Here is a 14,650-nt window from a genome sequence, read left to right as displayed (position 1 = left end):
GTAGGTGAAAAAGCAGAGTGTAAGGGAATGCAGATTCATACCTTGCTACAATGGAGGAAAAAAAGAAGCATTTTATTTTTTTTATTTTGTGCTGTTTGTACAGATGAACTAGTAATCTTTTAGAAAACATGGATATATATCAATTATTCATTCCCATCTCCACGAAAAAGGGAGTATTTTATGCATATATTCTTTTAAAATGTGAAAACATTATTAATTGTTCTGCAGAAAGATCATTAAAAATGGCCTTTACACATAGACTTTAAAGTGATGGTACTTGGGGCCAGTCATATGTTGCTTAAAAGGATGAACTTATAGTTACATTCCATCTGTCAAGAAAAACTGAGGAATATGGAGGGAAATCAAAGTCTTGCTGAAACTGTGGTCAAAACTCTGCACTGGTTTGAAAGAGGGGAGGATTTCATTGTATGCTCAGTTCCTCCACAGCTTCTGTCAAGTAGTGTTCTCCATCGACAGCTGGGTGATCTCTGGAATACAACATTAGCAACCAGGAGGTAGATCCAGCATGGCGTTTAGGCACTTGGTGGGGGACATGAAATTAAATCCAAAGTTTAATTAATTAGCTTAGCTTCTGACTTACTTAGGAAGCAAATTTCCAAGGTTTCTCAGCTGGCATATTTAAAATACTGCAGCCACAGGAACATCCTGCTAATGTTTGTTTCAGGATCTCGGCTCCAAAGCTGTTTGCGAACAACCCAGGGCATAGATTGTATCTAAGCATGAACAGGCTCCAAAGACTGGGTAGTTCTCTTCCAAAGGCTTCAGCCTTGTAGATATTCTTAGAACATGTCTAAGTTATGCCAACAGAATTCAGGACAAAATTCAGTCATAGTTGCTTCTTTTTAAAAAAAAAAAAAAAAAAAAAAAAAGAAGGCAGTCGAAGGAACTGCTGTTCTTGTGAAGTAATTGATTGTGAAGGAATGGAAAAATACTCCTGTTTGACCTGGAACAGAGAGTTCTTAGAGAGTATGGTGAGGGAGTGATTCCTTCTCCTTCCAAAATACAGAATGAGAAACCATTCTAAGCCACCTTTTAAACTTTAAACCTTTAATGAAGACTCAGTTGCTTGAAAATACAAAAATGCAGAGCAAGCCATCTGCTGTGTTATTTGCTAGCTGTAGACCAACTGATATAACCACAGTGGAAAAATGAGTTTTCACTGTATCTTCAAGTGGGAATGGGAACTGTGGATCATTGGGAAGGAGTTGTGCCCTAGAGAATAATCATAAGAAATTCACTAGTAGCTGTGACAACCCCAGACTAACAGATGAATGAGGAGCAGGGAATCCCACATACTGTCAGAAAGACTTGATAGGACTCAAATCTTTTTTTTTAACAAGTGCAATGATAGTTGTAGAGTCTCTAGTCCTTGATTACCACTGCTTTGTTTTCAAACTGAATACAGTTTGCATTATATTGCAATCACATTATTTTATCATGTCGTCTTTCTGTTGGATTGTGACCATGGTCCTCTCTGATTTTTTCATGTGTAACTGAGATTTTGTTGAATGATGAATATAGGCTTTCTGCTCTTGACTGAGTAGCAATAGTGCTCGTTGATTTTAAAAATGCTTTTATAAATTTTTAATGACCTTCCTGCTGCCTCCTGTTCAAAATGTGTATAAACTGTTGTTAATAGTATGCATAAGACTGGGGTTTGGAGTCGTTTGCTGGTTTTCTTTCATTTTCTGAGACAGTTACATCGTATCTTCTTTCTTAATGAGCATGTGGACTTTTGGTTTGTACAGAGGCTAAATAAAGTTCTATTAAGACAAAATGGGAATTCAAGTATTCTGCAAATATAAGAAAAATATTTCTGTTTTTAACTAAGGGAACTCAAGTCCAGGTTTCAAAGGTAATTACAACTGCTTACGTATTAGCTTTCAAATTTCTAATTATAAATAAGGAATTCTCATTGTACCAAGAATTATATTAAGAACACACACAAATAGATTTTGTTACTTCTCTATTATTTTTTATTATTATTTAGAAGAAAAGATTACTATAGATAAGAGATAAAAAGAAAGAAGTAAGCGTTCATTAATTAAGATAAATAAATTCAAGAACAGATCTAGACTACTGGATAAACTGGACTTTTTAATACTGTCAAATATGAGGTTTTCAATGAAGATTTATCATTTTAGCACAAGATTTAAGCCTTTTGCCCCCTTTTTTGACTTGAATTCCTATTTTTCCTCTTATCAATGGAAGATTTTTTTTATTATTATTTTAATGTTCCTATACATTCAGTCAGGAATCTTGATGTATCAATTTGAACTCTTTTTTTTTTTTTTTTTAACTTTTTCACATTTTCTGTTTTGTTCTCTTTATTTAAGAAAGATATAAATTAAAAAACTCTCACAAACCGTTGTCTTACCAGCTAGTTTCTGAAAAGTACTGTTCACAGAAGTATTTAAGATAACCAGCATTCTTAGTTAGCTGTATTCTTCCATTTTCCAAATGTGTGAAACAAAAGATGTTAAAATTGTGGAATAATGTAAGATGAAAATATTTCAAAGCTATGAAACAAAGGGAGGCAGTGTACTGATTTCAGCTGGGATAGAGTTAATTTTCCTTATAGTAGCTTTATAGTTTTGGATTTGTGACCAAAACAACATTGATAACACACCAGTGCTTTAGCTAATGCTGAACAGTGTTTACAAAGCATTTCTACCTCTCTACACTGCCCCACCAGTGAGCAGGCTGGGGGTGCACAAGAAGCTGGGAGGGGACACAGGTGGGACAACTGACCCCAACTGACCAAAGGTTTATGATGATAAGAAACATAGCTATCTCATTTTAGTCTTTTCTAGATAGTCAAAAGAAGAAAGTACAAAAGTACAAAAGAATAAGTACAAGAGTATAAAAGAACAAAGAACAGTGAGAAATGCAGTCCTGTTTATCAGTGGTAACTCTATCTCTGGGTCAGGCTTTTTGTTTAAATGAGAAAGTATGCAACCAACATCTGTTGTGTGCTCACTAAGTGAGAAAGAGGAAAGATAAAGCCAACCCTCAGAGGCATCTTCAGAGGACAGTCAAACAAATATTTGTGCTATGTAATTCTGTTTTATTTTGTGGAGATTTGGGGAAATTAAATACAGAGTTCTGGGAAAAGAAGCTTTTTTTTTCTTCTTTTGGGTTAAAAGTTTCACAGATATGGCTTTTGATTTACTTTGGCCTTCTCAGACTAGATTTTCAAAATAAGCAAGTAATACTTTAAAACAAAACCATCCACAGAAATGGGAAAGCAAAGAAAAAAGCCAAAGGCACCAGAGGCCAAACCATGCTGAAGTAACAGCTATAGATACAGAATTAAGATTCCTAACTACAAATAAATCCAGTTTTAACTTGCACAGAGTTTATGATCCCAAAGAGTACTGAACTCAGTCAATGGAAACTTCAAGTGAGAGCACCACACCCCTCACCTATTGAAACCAATCCAGGAAAAAAACAAACCTATGGGTCATCGAGTCTTTCTAGTATAAAATCTACTTTATTCTAAAAAGTAAGAAAGAAAAAAAAAGTACTGAGATTTTTGTCACAAACCTGACCTTTTTTCTTTTGTTATCTACAACACATAATGGTTCTTCCATCCAAGAATCCGTTTTTCACCAAAAAAGTAATTGTCCTAGGGAGAAAATAAATACAGTATTAGCAGTTTGGCACATATCCCACATTGACACCTTTCTTTCTAAAGTTAATGAGGAGTGTAACAGCATTATAGCCTCAAAGAAGGAAAGAAGAAACAGAATGTCACTATGGAAGGAAAATGGCTTGCTTCTTGGTTTTTTGCCATCTTAATATATATGAGCCAAATAGAACATGATATTCAGTTTTGTGTATTTTATAGAATATACAGGTATATAAAAATAAAGTATGTATAAATAAGGAATCATTTGTGACCTAAACCTTCATGAGACATAAAGTTATTTTTCAAGGTTGTTTTTTACAGCACTTGCTACCTTAACATAATTTCTAGGAATTGTCTAAGAACCTCGTTCCTATGCAATTTAAGATACATTTAACAATATAGTAATAGATTTTTGCCCTGTTTTGTTTTCCCTAGATAATTAGAGCAAAAATTATGAACAGACTTATGTGTGTACTGTTCATTTCTATGTTGATAAGTCTAATGTATTTCACGCTGGGTCATGGAAATTGAATGCTAACATCTATTGGCATTTCATTAGCACACTGAGAGTGAAATCACATTATTGTTCTCTCCAGGAAGGTGAACCTTCTCTGCATCATCCTCATGAGAAGTACTTTGGACATGTAAAAGATGTGGTCGAGGCTGTACTTAAGGCAGAAAAGGTCATGAAACAATTTAACAAAAGCCAGTTGTCATCATTGGGGTTTTTTCAGATGCAATAGAAAGCCAAGTTTCAACCCCCAAAGTTAACAAAGAAAACATTGTCTCGCAATGTCAGTCTATAATAAGATACCTAATATTTGTTGACAAATGCAGTCTGATGTGATTAACAAATATTAGGGTGGTGAGTCAGCACTTACTTTCAAGATGCTTGGAGACCAGCTGAGGGCAAAACTAAGGCTTCCCAGACACCAGCAAAGCATGGCAAATCACAGGTTTCGGTTGCCTCTTTCTTACTCTTTAACCTTTCTTCCTTTGGAATTTAATATTCTTACTTCCCACAGAAAACAGGCCTTATTCTTTTTTTTCCCCTCTAACTACCTTGGGAAGAGTGGGGTAGTTAATCAATATTTTAAAAACAAAATAACTTTCACTTTTGAAACAAAAACCCACAAGTCAGTGAGGTATAATTCATACAGGTTTTTAAAAATAAAATTGTTTTATAAATAATTCGTTGAGGACTTTTTTTCTGTTTTGAGTTTAACTGTGGATTTTCACACTCTATGTTGCAAGTGCTAAGTCAACAACATTTTGTTCTAGTAGTTTATATTGACCTTAAAAAGTATCTACAACTGAAGAAGTATCCTGTGGCCACTGATTTTATATTGTCTGCATATTGTTCTCTGAGCAAAAAGTAAACAATATTAATGCAATTTTAGTTATTATGATGAAATGGTCTAATTAGAAAAACGTCTATGTTCATTCCATTTCAGCCTGTGCAACATTCAACTAAAAAATAGTCCAACTCCTACTGTGCAGACCCACGCAGTAACAAAATATTTATACAATAATGTATTAAAAATTACTACCCATGTATGCCCATATTCTGCCTTTTGTGGTTATTCTGAATACAGAAATTATCTGAGAGTAACATAAAGACTACGCTAGAGACAAGCCATTTCCTCACAGCAACTCTCAATTATCTTCCTGTGTATATTTTCCTTTGTATCCATGCCCCCTGTGCCAGCATATCCTGGTGTGCGCTTTCTTCCTCTCCAGCCTCCAGAAACACTTTTTTCTTGATGCCTTTCTGTTCCTCTCCATCTTGATCATCTCCATCTTGGCACCAACCAAGAAAGCATTTCCCTAGAGAAGCAAAAGGAGTAAAGGATGAGAAAGAGTTGAAGTCTCCCTCCGCAGCAATGTGTTGGCAAAAGGCTGGATAACAAATCACTTTGAGTGGATGAGAATAAAATGTTGTTCTAGCCCTGAGTATAAAGAGAACATGAAAAGAGAACAAAAAGGGGAGGAAGCCTCCCTTCTGCTGCCTTTTTCTTACCCTACCTTTGCTCCCCATCAGTATATATAACCCAGCTCCACTAAAGAAGATGTTTCCACTTGCCTCATTATGATTAGGTTGTCAGCCAGCCTCAGAAATTAAAAAAGATCCAAAAAAAAAATGCTAAAAGAGGCTTCTTATGCAGGTGAAGTTTGCCTGTGGTGCAGTTAAAATTTAGCTCTCATGCCTGCCTGCTACAGCTGGCATTGGCCTGAGTAACCACCATCCCCCTCAAATTCCAGGAGAGGGGGAGGCTTTTTAAATTATGGTTCTCACACCAGGGGTCCCAGTGAGAATGTGAGAAACTGCAGAGCTGAGCCACAGAATGACAAGAATATTCTCTATTATTTTAAATATTTTAGTAATTTTTATTAACATATGGGAAATCTTTAACTGCATTTACAAGTTACACTTAAAAAAAAAAAATATTCAGTGCAGGGGATTAGCTTTCATAAGAACAAAAGTCATGCCAGAGCCAAGCCAGTAGGGTCTCCTTGGAAACATTCCTGTTTGAAGCTTTTATTGGTTGCTGATATAGCATATTTTGCTCTGTAGTCCAGGAAAAAATATCTATACATTAATAAAGAGAGTAGAAAGACAAAGTCAGAAGTAGCCTACGTGCTCTGTATATGCATTTCATCTTATTACAGCAGTTAAGTTATGTGATTACAGACCTTGGTCCCACTAGGATTTGTGTCACAATGCAGGTAGAGTTTGTAATTTGGCTAATGATTAGCTTCAAGTTATGTTATCCACACACAGGAGTAAAAAGCTGATCTGCTTTGTTGAGGTCTGGCTCAGTTTACTGTAGGAGAAGGATTTTATCAAATTAAAACAAAATGCTGATGCAGAACAACAGTATCATCTCATTCTTTCAGCTTAAATCATGAACATCTCAAGTTTTGGACTACTGTTTTGTTGGTTTTTTCCTGGGAAGAAGTACATGGCAATTCCTGCTGGGTTTGGGTGGTTTGGTGGTGTTGGGTTTTTTCTTCCTTATTTTTGGGGTAAGAAGACCATACTATTACTGATCTATGGTCAAATTTAAGAGAAAATTTTTACAGAAAGGTAATGGATTTTTTTTTCTTTCTTCATTATGAGTAAAAAAAATAAATCTGTCAATTTACATAATCTGAAAATATCTTTTAGCACAAAAAACAAAAACCCCAGAACACAAAGCACAATACAAATAAATCATCAGCTAACAGCACAGGAAGAGAAAACAGGACTCTAGAATCTGGGAAATAAGCCAGGGCTATAAAATCTCTGTAGGTATGTTTTCTGTTTTATATACAAGTCATTGCAGTTCTACATACCTCTAAAACTCTGACACAAATGAACCAAAAGCTTACAGGTAGGATGGGTAAGCTTAAAGGTATTTTGATTTTGTTATTTTGCAGTCAACTTGGAATTGCATAGCAACTGAAATCCATACTTGTATTTTACAGTGAGGGCCGTTTTTCATTCTTGTGCGTATGTATTTTGCTCCCCATTTCACCTGAATGTAAATTTGAGAGGGTTCATCTGCTCACAAGTGCTGCTGTTACAGGCTAGAGACCCGATTCTGCTCTGTAAAGACTGTCTGGATCAGACTACTTGCTCCATTAATATCCTCCCGGCTCAGGACCCAGAATACTTTTCGACATCAGATAACACACTTAAGGCCCAAAGATCAACAGCCACCAGAGTCACATGTCACAGGATTGAGCAGGGAGGATCAAGAGCATCGCCAACATTGTAGTCTCCTGCAGCAGAAGAGGATTTAGTAGGTAAATACCTAGATAATTCCATTACACATTCGCCTTCTCAAAGCTTTTGTTGCTTGGCAGAAAAGATTACTATTTAGCAGTTAAAGCTGAGGAATGATCTATAAGTTCTGGTTTTTATTATCTCTGTTCCAGTATACTGTGTCTTCTTGCATACCATTGCATCCACAGCTTCCCACATCTGTGAAATAAATGAAGCTGCACAGGCTTCAGCCTCAACGTGTAAGCAGCAAAAAGCTAGCCTTGCTTTGCTGCAGATGTTGTAGCCAACAGCTGTGATTTCCTCAGATTTGCTGTGTCCATATATTTACCAAAACTAGAATTATTTGGATTTATCTAGCTATACACTATCAATTTTATCAGGCCATTATATACAGTAATGACACAGATTAGAGGACAGGGACTCTGTGGTGTTTCTTCTATGCTGATATGAGACATACTCAAGAGGAATATCAGAAAATGGAATTGTGAGATGCATTTACCTTACAATCCAGGAAAATGATGGCAGATCCTATAAGCACACTTAAACTAGGTTTGAACTACCTGATCCAAATACTTAAACACAATTAAGATTCTATGAGTTTTGTTTGTTAAATGGAAATGACTGGTTCTTTCTCAAAGTTTTATTCAGTTACTCATTGTTATTTGCACAAACGGTTCCCAAAAATAAAAATTAGAGGATACAGAGACAGAGACAATACAGACAATACTCTGTTGCTGTACAGAGACAGCAACAATATGGGTTTTGTTCACTGAATAGCTTCCCCCCAGTTGGACATGTGCAGCCAAAATTAAGACCTGTGCTGTTTTCATTGTGCCTTAAGTATCACAGAAAGGCTGTTAAAGCTGAGGCTGGGATGACTTTCAGTTACATGTCTGGAAAAAAACCCAGACTTGTCAAAGGGTGAGAGAGAGAGAAAGAGAGGCAGAAAGGCAAGGTTGCACTTATGCTGAAGTTTCTGATCCACTTTGATAAATCATTTTTTTTAAAAAAGGGGGGGTGGGTGGGTGGAGAAAAATAAAAGAACAAAAAGGAAAAATAAAAAAAAAAGGAAAAAAAGTAATTGCACAACTTTACTTAGCCTCCTAATTTGTTATATTCTTTGAAATGTATATTGTTTGCTCTAATCCTTCTGGATATTTAAAGCTATGATGTTATTATTGTTTACTTTGGCTCACTCCCCGAATTACATTCTGGTTTTGGATGAGAAAAATTTTTTCATTGCAGGAGTGTGTACAGTCCTGTAATGCATACAGTTATTTGGAAAATTATCATTATATTCTGCCATGGCACATGTAAGAATATAGCAAATTTACAGAAAAAAATTATTTCAATGGAATCAGTATTCTGCTCTTACATGAAGACTGTGAGAGGTGCCTCATTCACAGCAATATACAATCAATTATACTTCATATATCCTTAATTTTAAGAAACTTATTTCAGCCTCAGTATTACTCAGCTACCATCCATACTTCTTTTATATCCTCTCATTTTTATTTTTGGGAACCGTTTGTGCAAATAACAATGAGTAACTGAATAAAACTTTGAGAAAGAACTAGTCATTTCCACTTAACAAACAAAACTCACAGAATCTTAATTGTGTTTAAGGGAATTTCCAACTTTGAGTCTTTAGGTCAGCTTTTTCTAGGCTTTTCTGTACCACTGGGATTTATCACCAGTCACAGACAGATCCTGACTTCAGAACAAAAGGTTTAAGGGATTATGTTTGTGCAGGAAGTTTTATTTGCACAGCTCGTTCTTAAAAAAAAAAATAAAATACAATTCTGCACAAATTAATTAACAGAGGAGACTATCTTGTCCAGCTAGCAACTTAACAGAAATGTAGAAGAAGCAGCGGGGATCATTAGAAGAAACAGTACTTTTTTTTTTCCTTCTTAGTAATAGCAAGAATACTGTAGCCCCTACCTGTGAACACATCCTCACTTGTGTGTTCAAAGAGGCTGATCAAGGATGCCGTGTTTCCCGCAGTCTTCCAGCATCTGTGCAGTTTGCTCTCAGCTCTCCATTCAAGGACCAGGTTCTAGTGGGGAGCCACCCAAGCTCCCAGCTTGCAGACCCAGATGCCAACCTTTGCCATTCAGGCAGAAACGTGTTAAACAATTAGGTGTAGGTGTCCTGTCCCCAACAAGTGTCTTAACAATAGAGCAGCCCTGTAAGTGAGGGCCTTGGAAAGAAAGAAGTGCTTTGATCCTTCAAGAAAGTACTGCTGTTTGAAAGCATTTATGTGCATGACGTTCCTGTCTAGTAGCCACCTACCAAAAGTAAAATTTTTCTTTATTACCTAAAGTTATGGACATGTGTGCTGAGATATTGAGTGCATTGAGTCCCATGCTGCTGGTAATAAAGGTAATACACTCAGAGTATTATCCTAGTGATTTATAATGTTTCCATTTCTTAAGACTTCCTTCTCAGGGGTACAGAACATGAAGATACTTTTACAATATCTTTTTAATCTCCCAAGACTAAAATATATCACATTTCAATTATTTGTCATACATTTTAATGATTTCTGTTCTGGGAAACCTTAGAAACAAGGGCTGTAGAGAAATCCTGGTGGACTGCAGTTACTTTTCACATGACAAGGTTTCATGAAATGGCAATAGTAAAGGAAAGCCAGTTGTTCCAGTTCCACAAAAAAGGCAGGGAAAGATGATCAACGCTTCACTCTTGAAACGTAAATGGACCTGACCTAAGAGGGATTTTCAATTATATGCAACATTTGAAAAATAAATAGAAGGGTCAGCAAAAGAGATAATTCCTAAGGATCCTATTTTTTGACAGAGAATATGGAAGAGATTTCTTTTCAGACAGACCAACAGTCACATTATTATTTACAGCCTCTATCCACAAAATTGAAGATGTATTTTATCTTCTGACACTGCACAGAGGTTAAAACTTCATTCTAAACTGCCTCTGAAAAGAGATGCTGCTGTGCATGTGAAAGAGTGGACTGCTGCTACTAGTCCATATTTCATAATTCAAGTTCTTTCCTAAAGATCAGATTCTTCTGTGATAACAGGTGTCTAAAAGTAGTCTTAACATAGGAAGACAGAAGATGAATTATACTACAGACTAATTGTATTACAGAATTATTTTAGAGTATCCTATATATAAAGTTTAAGAACAACAGCTTTAGAACTTGTACTTTTATGTTGCTTTGTCTATTCTGTATATTTGGTTTTGGGATAAGTTAGTGCAAATGGAGATTTTAATCTTTTGCACTGCCTCAATAGCATAAAATACTAAGATAGTTAAATTTACTCATTCTGACATTTTAAAGGCTTGTGGTTTCAAAAGTAGGTCATGTAAGACACAGAAAATGTCCTTTAATAATTTGGACCAAACAATGCCAGAGCTTTTTTTCTTTCAGTATAAATATCTTGAAATAATTCTATTTAATGGTAGAATTTTTTAATTCTAGGTTTTATTTCAAATTTTAAGGGTTTGATGTCTGCTTCCCATCCACATTTGGGAATAGTTTCATACAATTAAACAGTATTTTCAGTGTGATCAATCATCGTGCTCTGAAGTGTGAAGCTAGAATTCAAAGAGAAAGTGAAAACATATTTCACAGGAATAAAAGAAAAACTTGATAAAAGAATCATTTTATTTCAGTTAAAAAAAGAAAACCCTTCTAACAGCATTAATAATCAGACTGTCTCTGTTTTCTTGTTATTCCTATTTGATTTTGCTTACCTCAGATTAAATATTCTTTCTCAAAATGTGGTATTAGAAAAAGTAGACATACAGAAGTTGAAACTAAAACCTATTCATTAAGTTGGAAAAGTTGCAAGAATTGCAACAGTTTCTTCTGTGCCACTTTAGATTCTTACAAATAGTCCAAGTGAAAACATTTGGTCACTTGAAAATGCTGTATTTCATATAACTCTTCACATCACAGGAATTAACAGTTGAAGCTTTGGAGCTGACTTCAGCGCAGCCAGGATTTTAGCCTATATCCCATAACTGTGTAGGGCAGAATGGGAAAATGATACCGTAGTGTTGTATCAATTGTGAGGCTTACACACGATTACCTATTATATCTATTGATTTTTTAAATGTTTACTGTTTTCCTATGCAATAGACTCATGGGGGTGGGATTCTTACAGATTTCAACTGTAAAACTTCAGTAATTCTCTCTCATCCCATCCGACGTAGACATTTTCACTTTGCACTGAACTATTTGAAAAATAAGTTAGCCCACGAAAATTTTTCCTGTACAGAACTGATTTTACTGTAAACACTAAATACCATAGTTGGGATAGAAAGTGTATCACCATGATTTTCTGACAGAGTGGTAAGGTATGAGCATGAAAACCTGAAGAAGAGCCAAGATTTGAAAATTGATGTAATTTTCTTTTACCCTTCTGTTGAATATAACAAATTTTGTGACAGCCCTATCTGAACAACTAATCATTATTATATCATTTATATGGACTAAAGTTATAGATAAGATCTTAAACAAACTTTTGACAAATTATGCAGATATTAATATCAGGTGTGGAGTTCCTGAAAAAGAACCGATTCCTGCAAGTTTATGAAGTGTCTGGTAGATATATTGGTTTGGATATAGAAATAGAAAGGTAGGAAGTTACTGCAAATGTGTGTGCAGATGACATATACCTCTTCCCTCTTCACTTCTCAGTCTCCCATTCTCACTTTCCCCCTTTAATGCTGTTATGGTCAGGTACCTTTATTTAATCATCAATAGTTCCCAAAGCACATTATACATTTTATGCAAGAACATCTGTGTTTCTAACTTTGCATTGCTTGAACCCTGCTCACCATCACAGGCATGCACGTCTAGCTTTAAGTATCCAGGCTTGCTGAGCATAACATTAATAGAGATCAATGAAGTTAACAATGAACATAAATCTTTGCAGCATCAGAACCCAAAATTTATAACTGAAATACATAAACAAGCATCTGCTTCACATAACTTTGCACACTCACCTGCTTTAAAACTAAATTTTTTTGGAATAATTATATGGGTGCTAATTACATGTTCAGATGCACATGGAACTGGCAGTCAAACTGGAGGCAGGCTAAGTTAAAGATATCTGTATCAGTTGCTGATGATGTACAATATTGTCCAATGACAATATAGGTATATAGTTCTTTTAATCTGTTGTAATCCCATTTTAATCTTTGCTCTAAAGAGAATTTAGATTAAATAATTCTGGTCTTCTTTCTACATGGTGGGTCATGAATTCATCTTTCCTCTAAAAATTAGGGACTGTTCTCCAGATCTTCATGTGAAATTCTAACTGGTTCCAATTTTCAGAACAAATCATAAATATGTCTATTTTTTGAATTTACAAACCTATGAAAATAGGTCCAGCATAGGCAGCACCTCTTTCCAAACATCCTGTGTGCACTAGCATGACTGCCTCCTGAGAATTTCTCACTGAAACACTATGAAGAGCTTCTATTACATCTGAAACCTGATAGATGACTTAGTTATGTTGTATCCCTATCATCAAAAATATTGTCACTTGAAATTATGAAATCATCATTGTAGCTGTCCAAAATGTTTCAAATATATCTATTTATGGTTTCTAAGTAGATTTCAATTGCAGATTTCAAACACTTCAGAATCCAGGTTGAACCTGTTCATATATACCCTTAGAGTTACTGGTTAACAATATTTAAATTGAACACAGTAATTTCTTATTGTTGCAATTTTATTTTATTTCTAATGCCTAACAGCTAAAGCAAAATAACATTTTTTATAACTCAAAAGCATCTGGGTAAATTTGACTTTTAAAAAGTAAATAATTTCTCATTGCCAATTCATAAAGCATGTGAGTTGACCTCCAGGAGGTATCGACATCCTCTTAGTCAGCAAGCAAGTACTTTGGTAAATTACAGATTTTCAGTGTAGCATAAGAATTTCAAGTTGTTTACCCATGGAGGATTTCTGTTGCAACCTGACAGTGGCTTTGAAGAAAACTGATTTTCATGCCAAAGAAAATTCAAAATTATTCTGGGCAAGTACCCATAATATCAACAGGGTGAATGAGTTAATGTAGTTTAACCTTCTTTTTAACATCCTGAAAGAACATTACAGAAAATGGGAAAACAGCTTAAGTGCAAGCACAATCCAGACACTATGTGCTATTTTCCTATGTTCTGTACAATAAAAAATGCATTTTGAAAGACCTAGGTAAACAGCTTTCACCTGTGTTTAGCTGTTTTCTCTAATGACCTTTATTGAAATGATGGTTAAATAAAATTTCTACATAGTATGGCATTAACTATTTACTAAATAAGCACCTGGATATGCTTACCAAGTTATCTACAGATAGCAATAACAAGGAGTTAATCTACTCATCATCTTCTGAACAAGAAGAATCATAACTTTTGAACATGTTAGATTACAGATCTGAACCCTGCAAATATCCTTGTTTAAACACACACAGTTCCCCTGACTTCACTACTGGACTACCTCTATACTAAAAATTATTATGGATCCAGAAACTGCAGTCAGAAAACTTAATTCAAGCTGAACTAACATTATCTGGTATTTTGTGAAGAACTGTGCTGGTCACTTGTAATCTTCATTAGCAGAAAACTTGGTTTAGGAAGAAAATCTCTTAATTTTGAATTAAATAGTCATAAGAAAAACACTGCGCTAGCTATCCAAAGTTCTAAAAACCAATCTCCTCTCCTTTTAGCATAATCCAGACCTTTTAGATACCATGATCACATTCCTTTATTGTCACATAAGCCATGCAGCCACAACCCTGAAATCCTCTCTGCTGACTAAACCAGTAGACTGTTCTTCTTCCTGGTGATTCACCCTACCAACCAGCCAAACAGCCCCTGCAGTGCTGATAACAGGAGTGTTTCTTTTCCACCAAGCAATGCCTGCAGATGTTAAGAAAGCAGGAGGACCGGTCTGTCAGCCATCTGATGCCTAGAGGCTTCAGCCCACCTCTCGTCCAGTGTGCTAGTCCCACACTCAGGTAACCACCTATGACCAAATTTAAATAGGCTAAATACAGTTATGGTATAATGGTAAGCATACATGTGAGAATGCAAGGGAAGTCAAACCATTCAGATTATGTATTACATACCTGCAGAGTCAGAAATTGTCCATAAACAATTGATCCTAAAAAATGTGGGGAGAAGGGGCAGAGGGAAAACAGATGAGAGACCTCCATGACCACTTCGTGCTCTCCTGTTAA

The 14,650-nt window shown here is 35.5% G+C and overlaps 1 long non-coding RNA gene across 2 annotated transcripts in view; it reads right to left on the bottom strand.

Moving 5' to 3' along the window:
• Positions 1 to 876: 876 nt before the first annotated feature.
• Positions 877 to 14,650, bottom strand: part of LOC308059358 — a 186,677-nt gene continuing 172,903 nt past the window's right edge. For both annotated transcript variants that reach the window (XR_013926214.1, XR_013926215.1), the window contains exon 2: positions 877 to 14,650. This exon is cut by the window's right edge and continues 17,510 nt beyond it. This is a non-coding gene — a long non-coding RNA (uncharacterized lncRNA).

This window comes from Falco punctatus (genome assembly GCF_963210335.1).
Source record: "Falco punctatus genome assembly, chromosome: 2".
Taxonomy (NCBI): domain Eukaryota; kingdom Metazoa; phylum Chordata; class Aves; order Falconiformes; family Falconidae; genus Falco; species Falco punctatus.
This window is presented reverse-complemented; position numbering and strand designations above follow the sequence as displayed.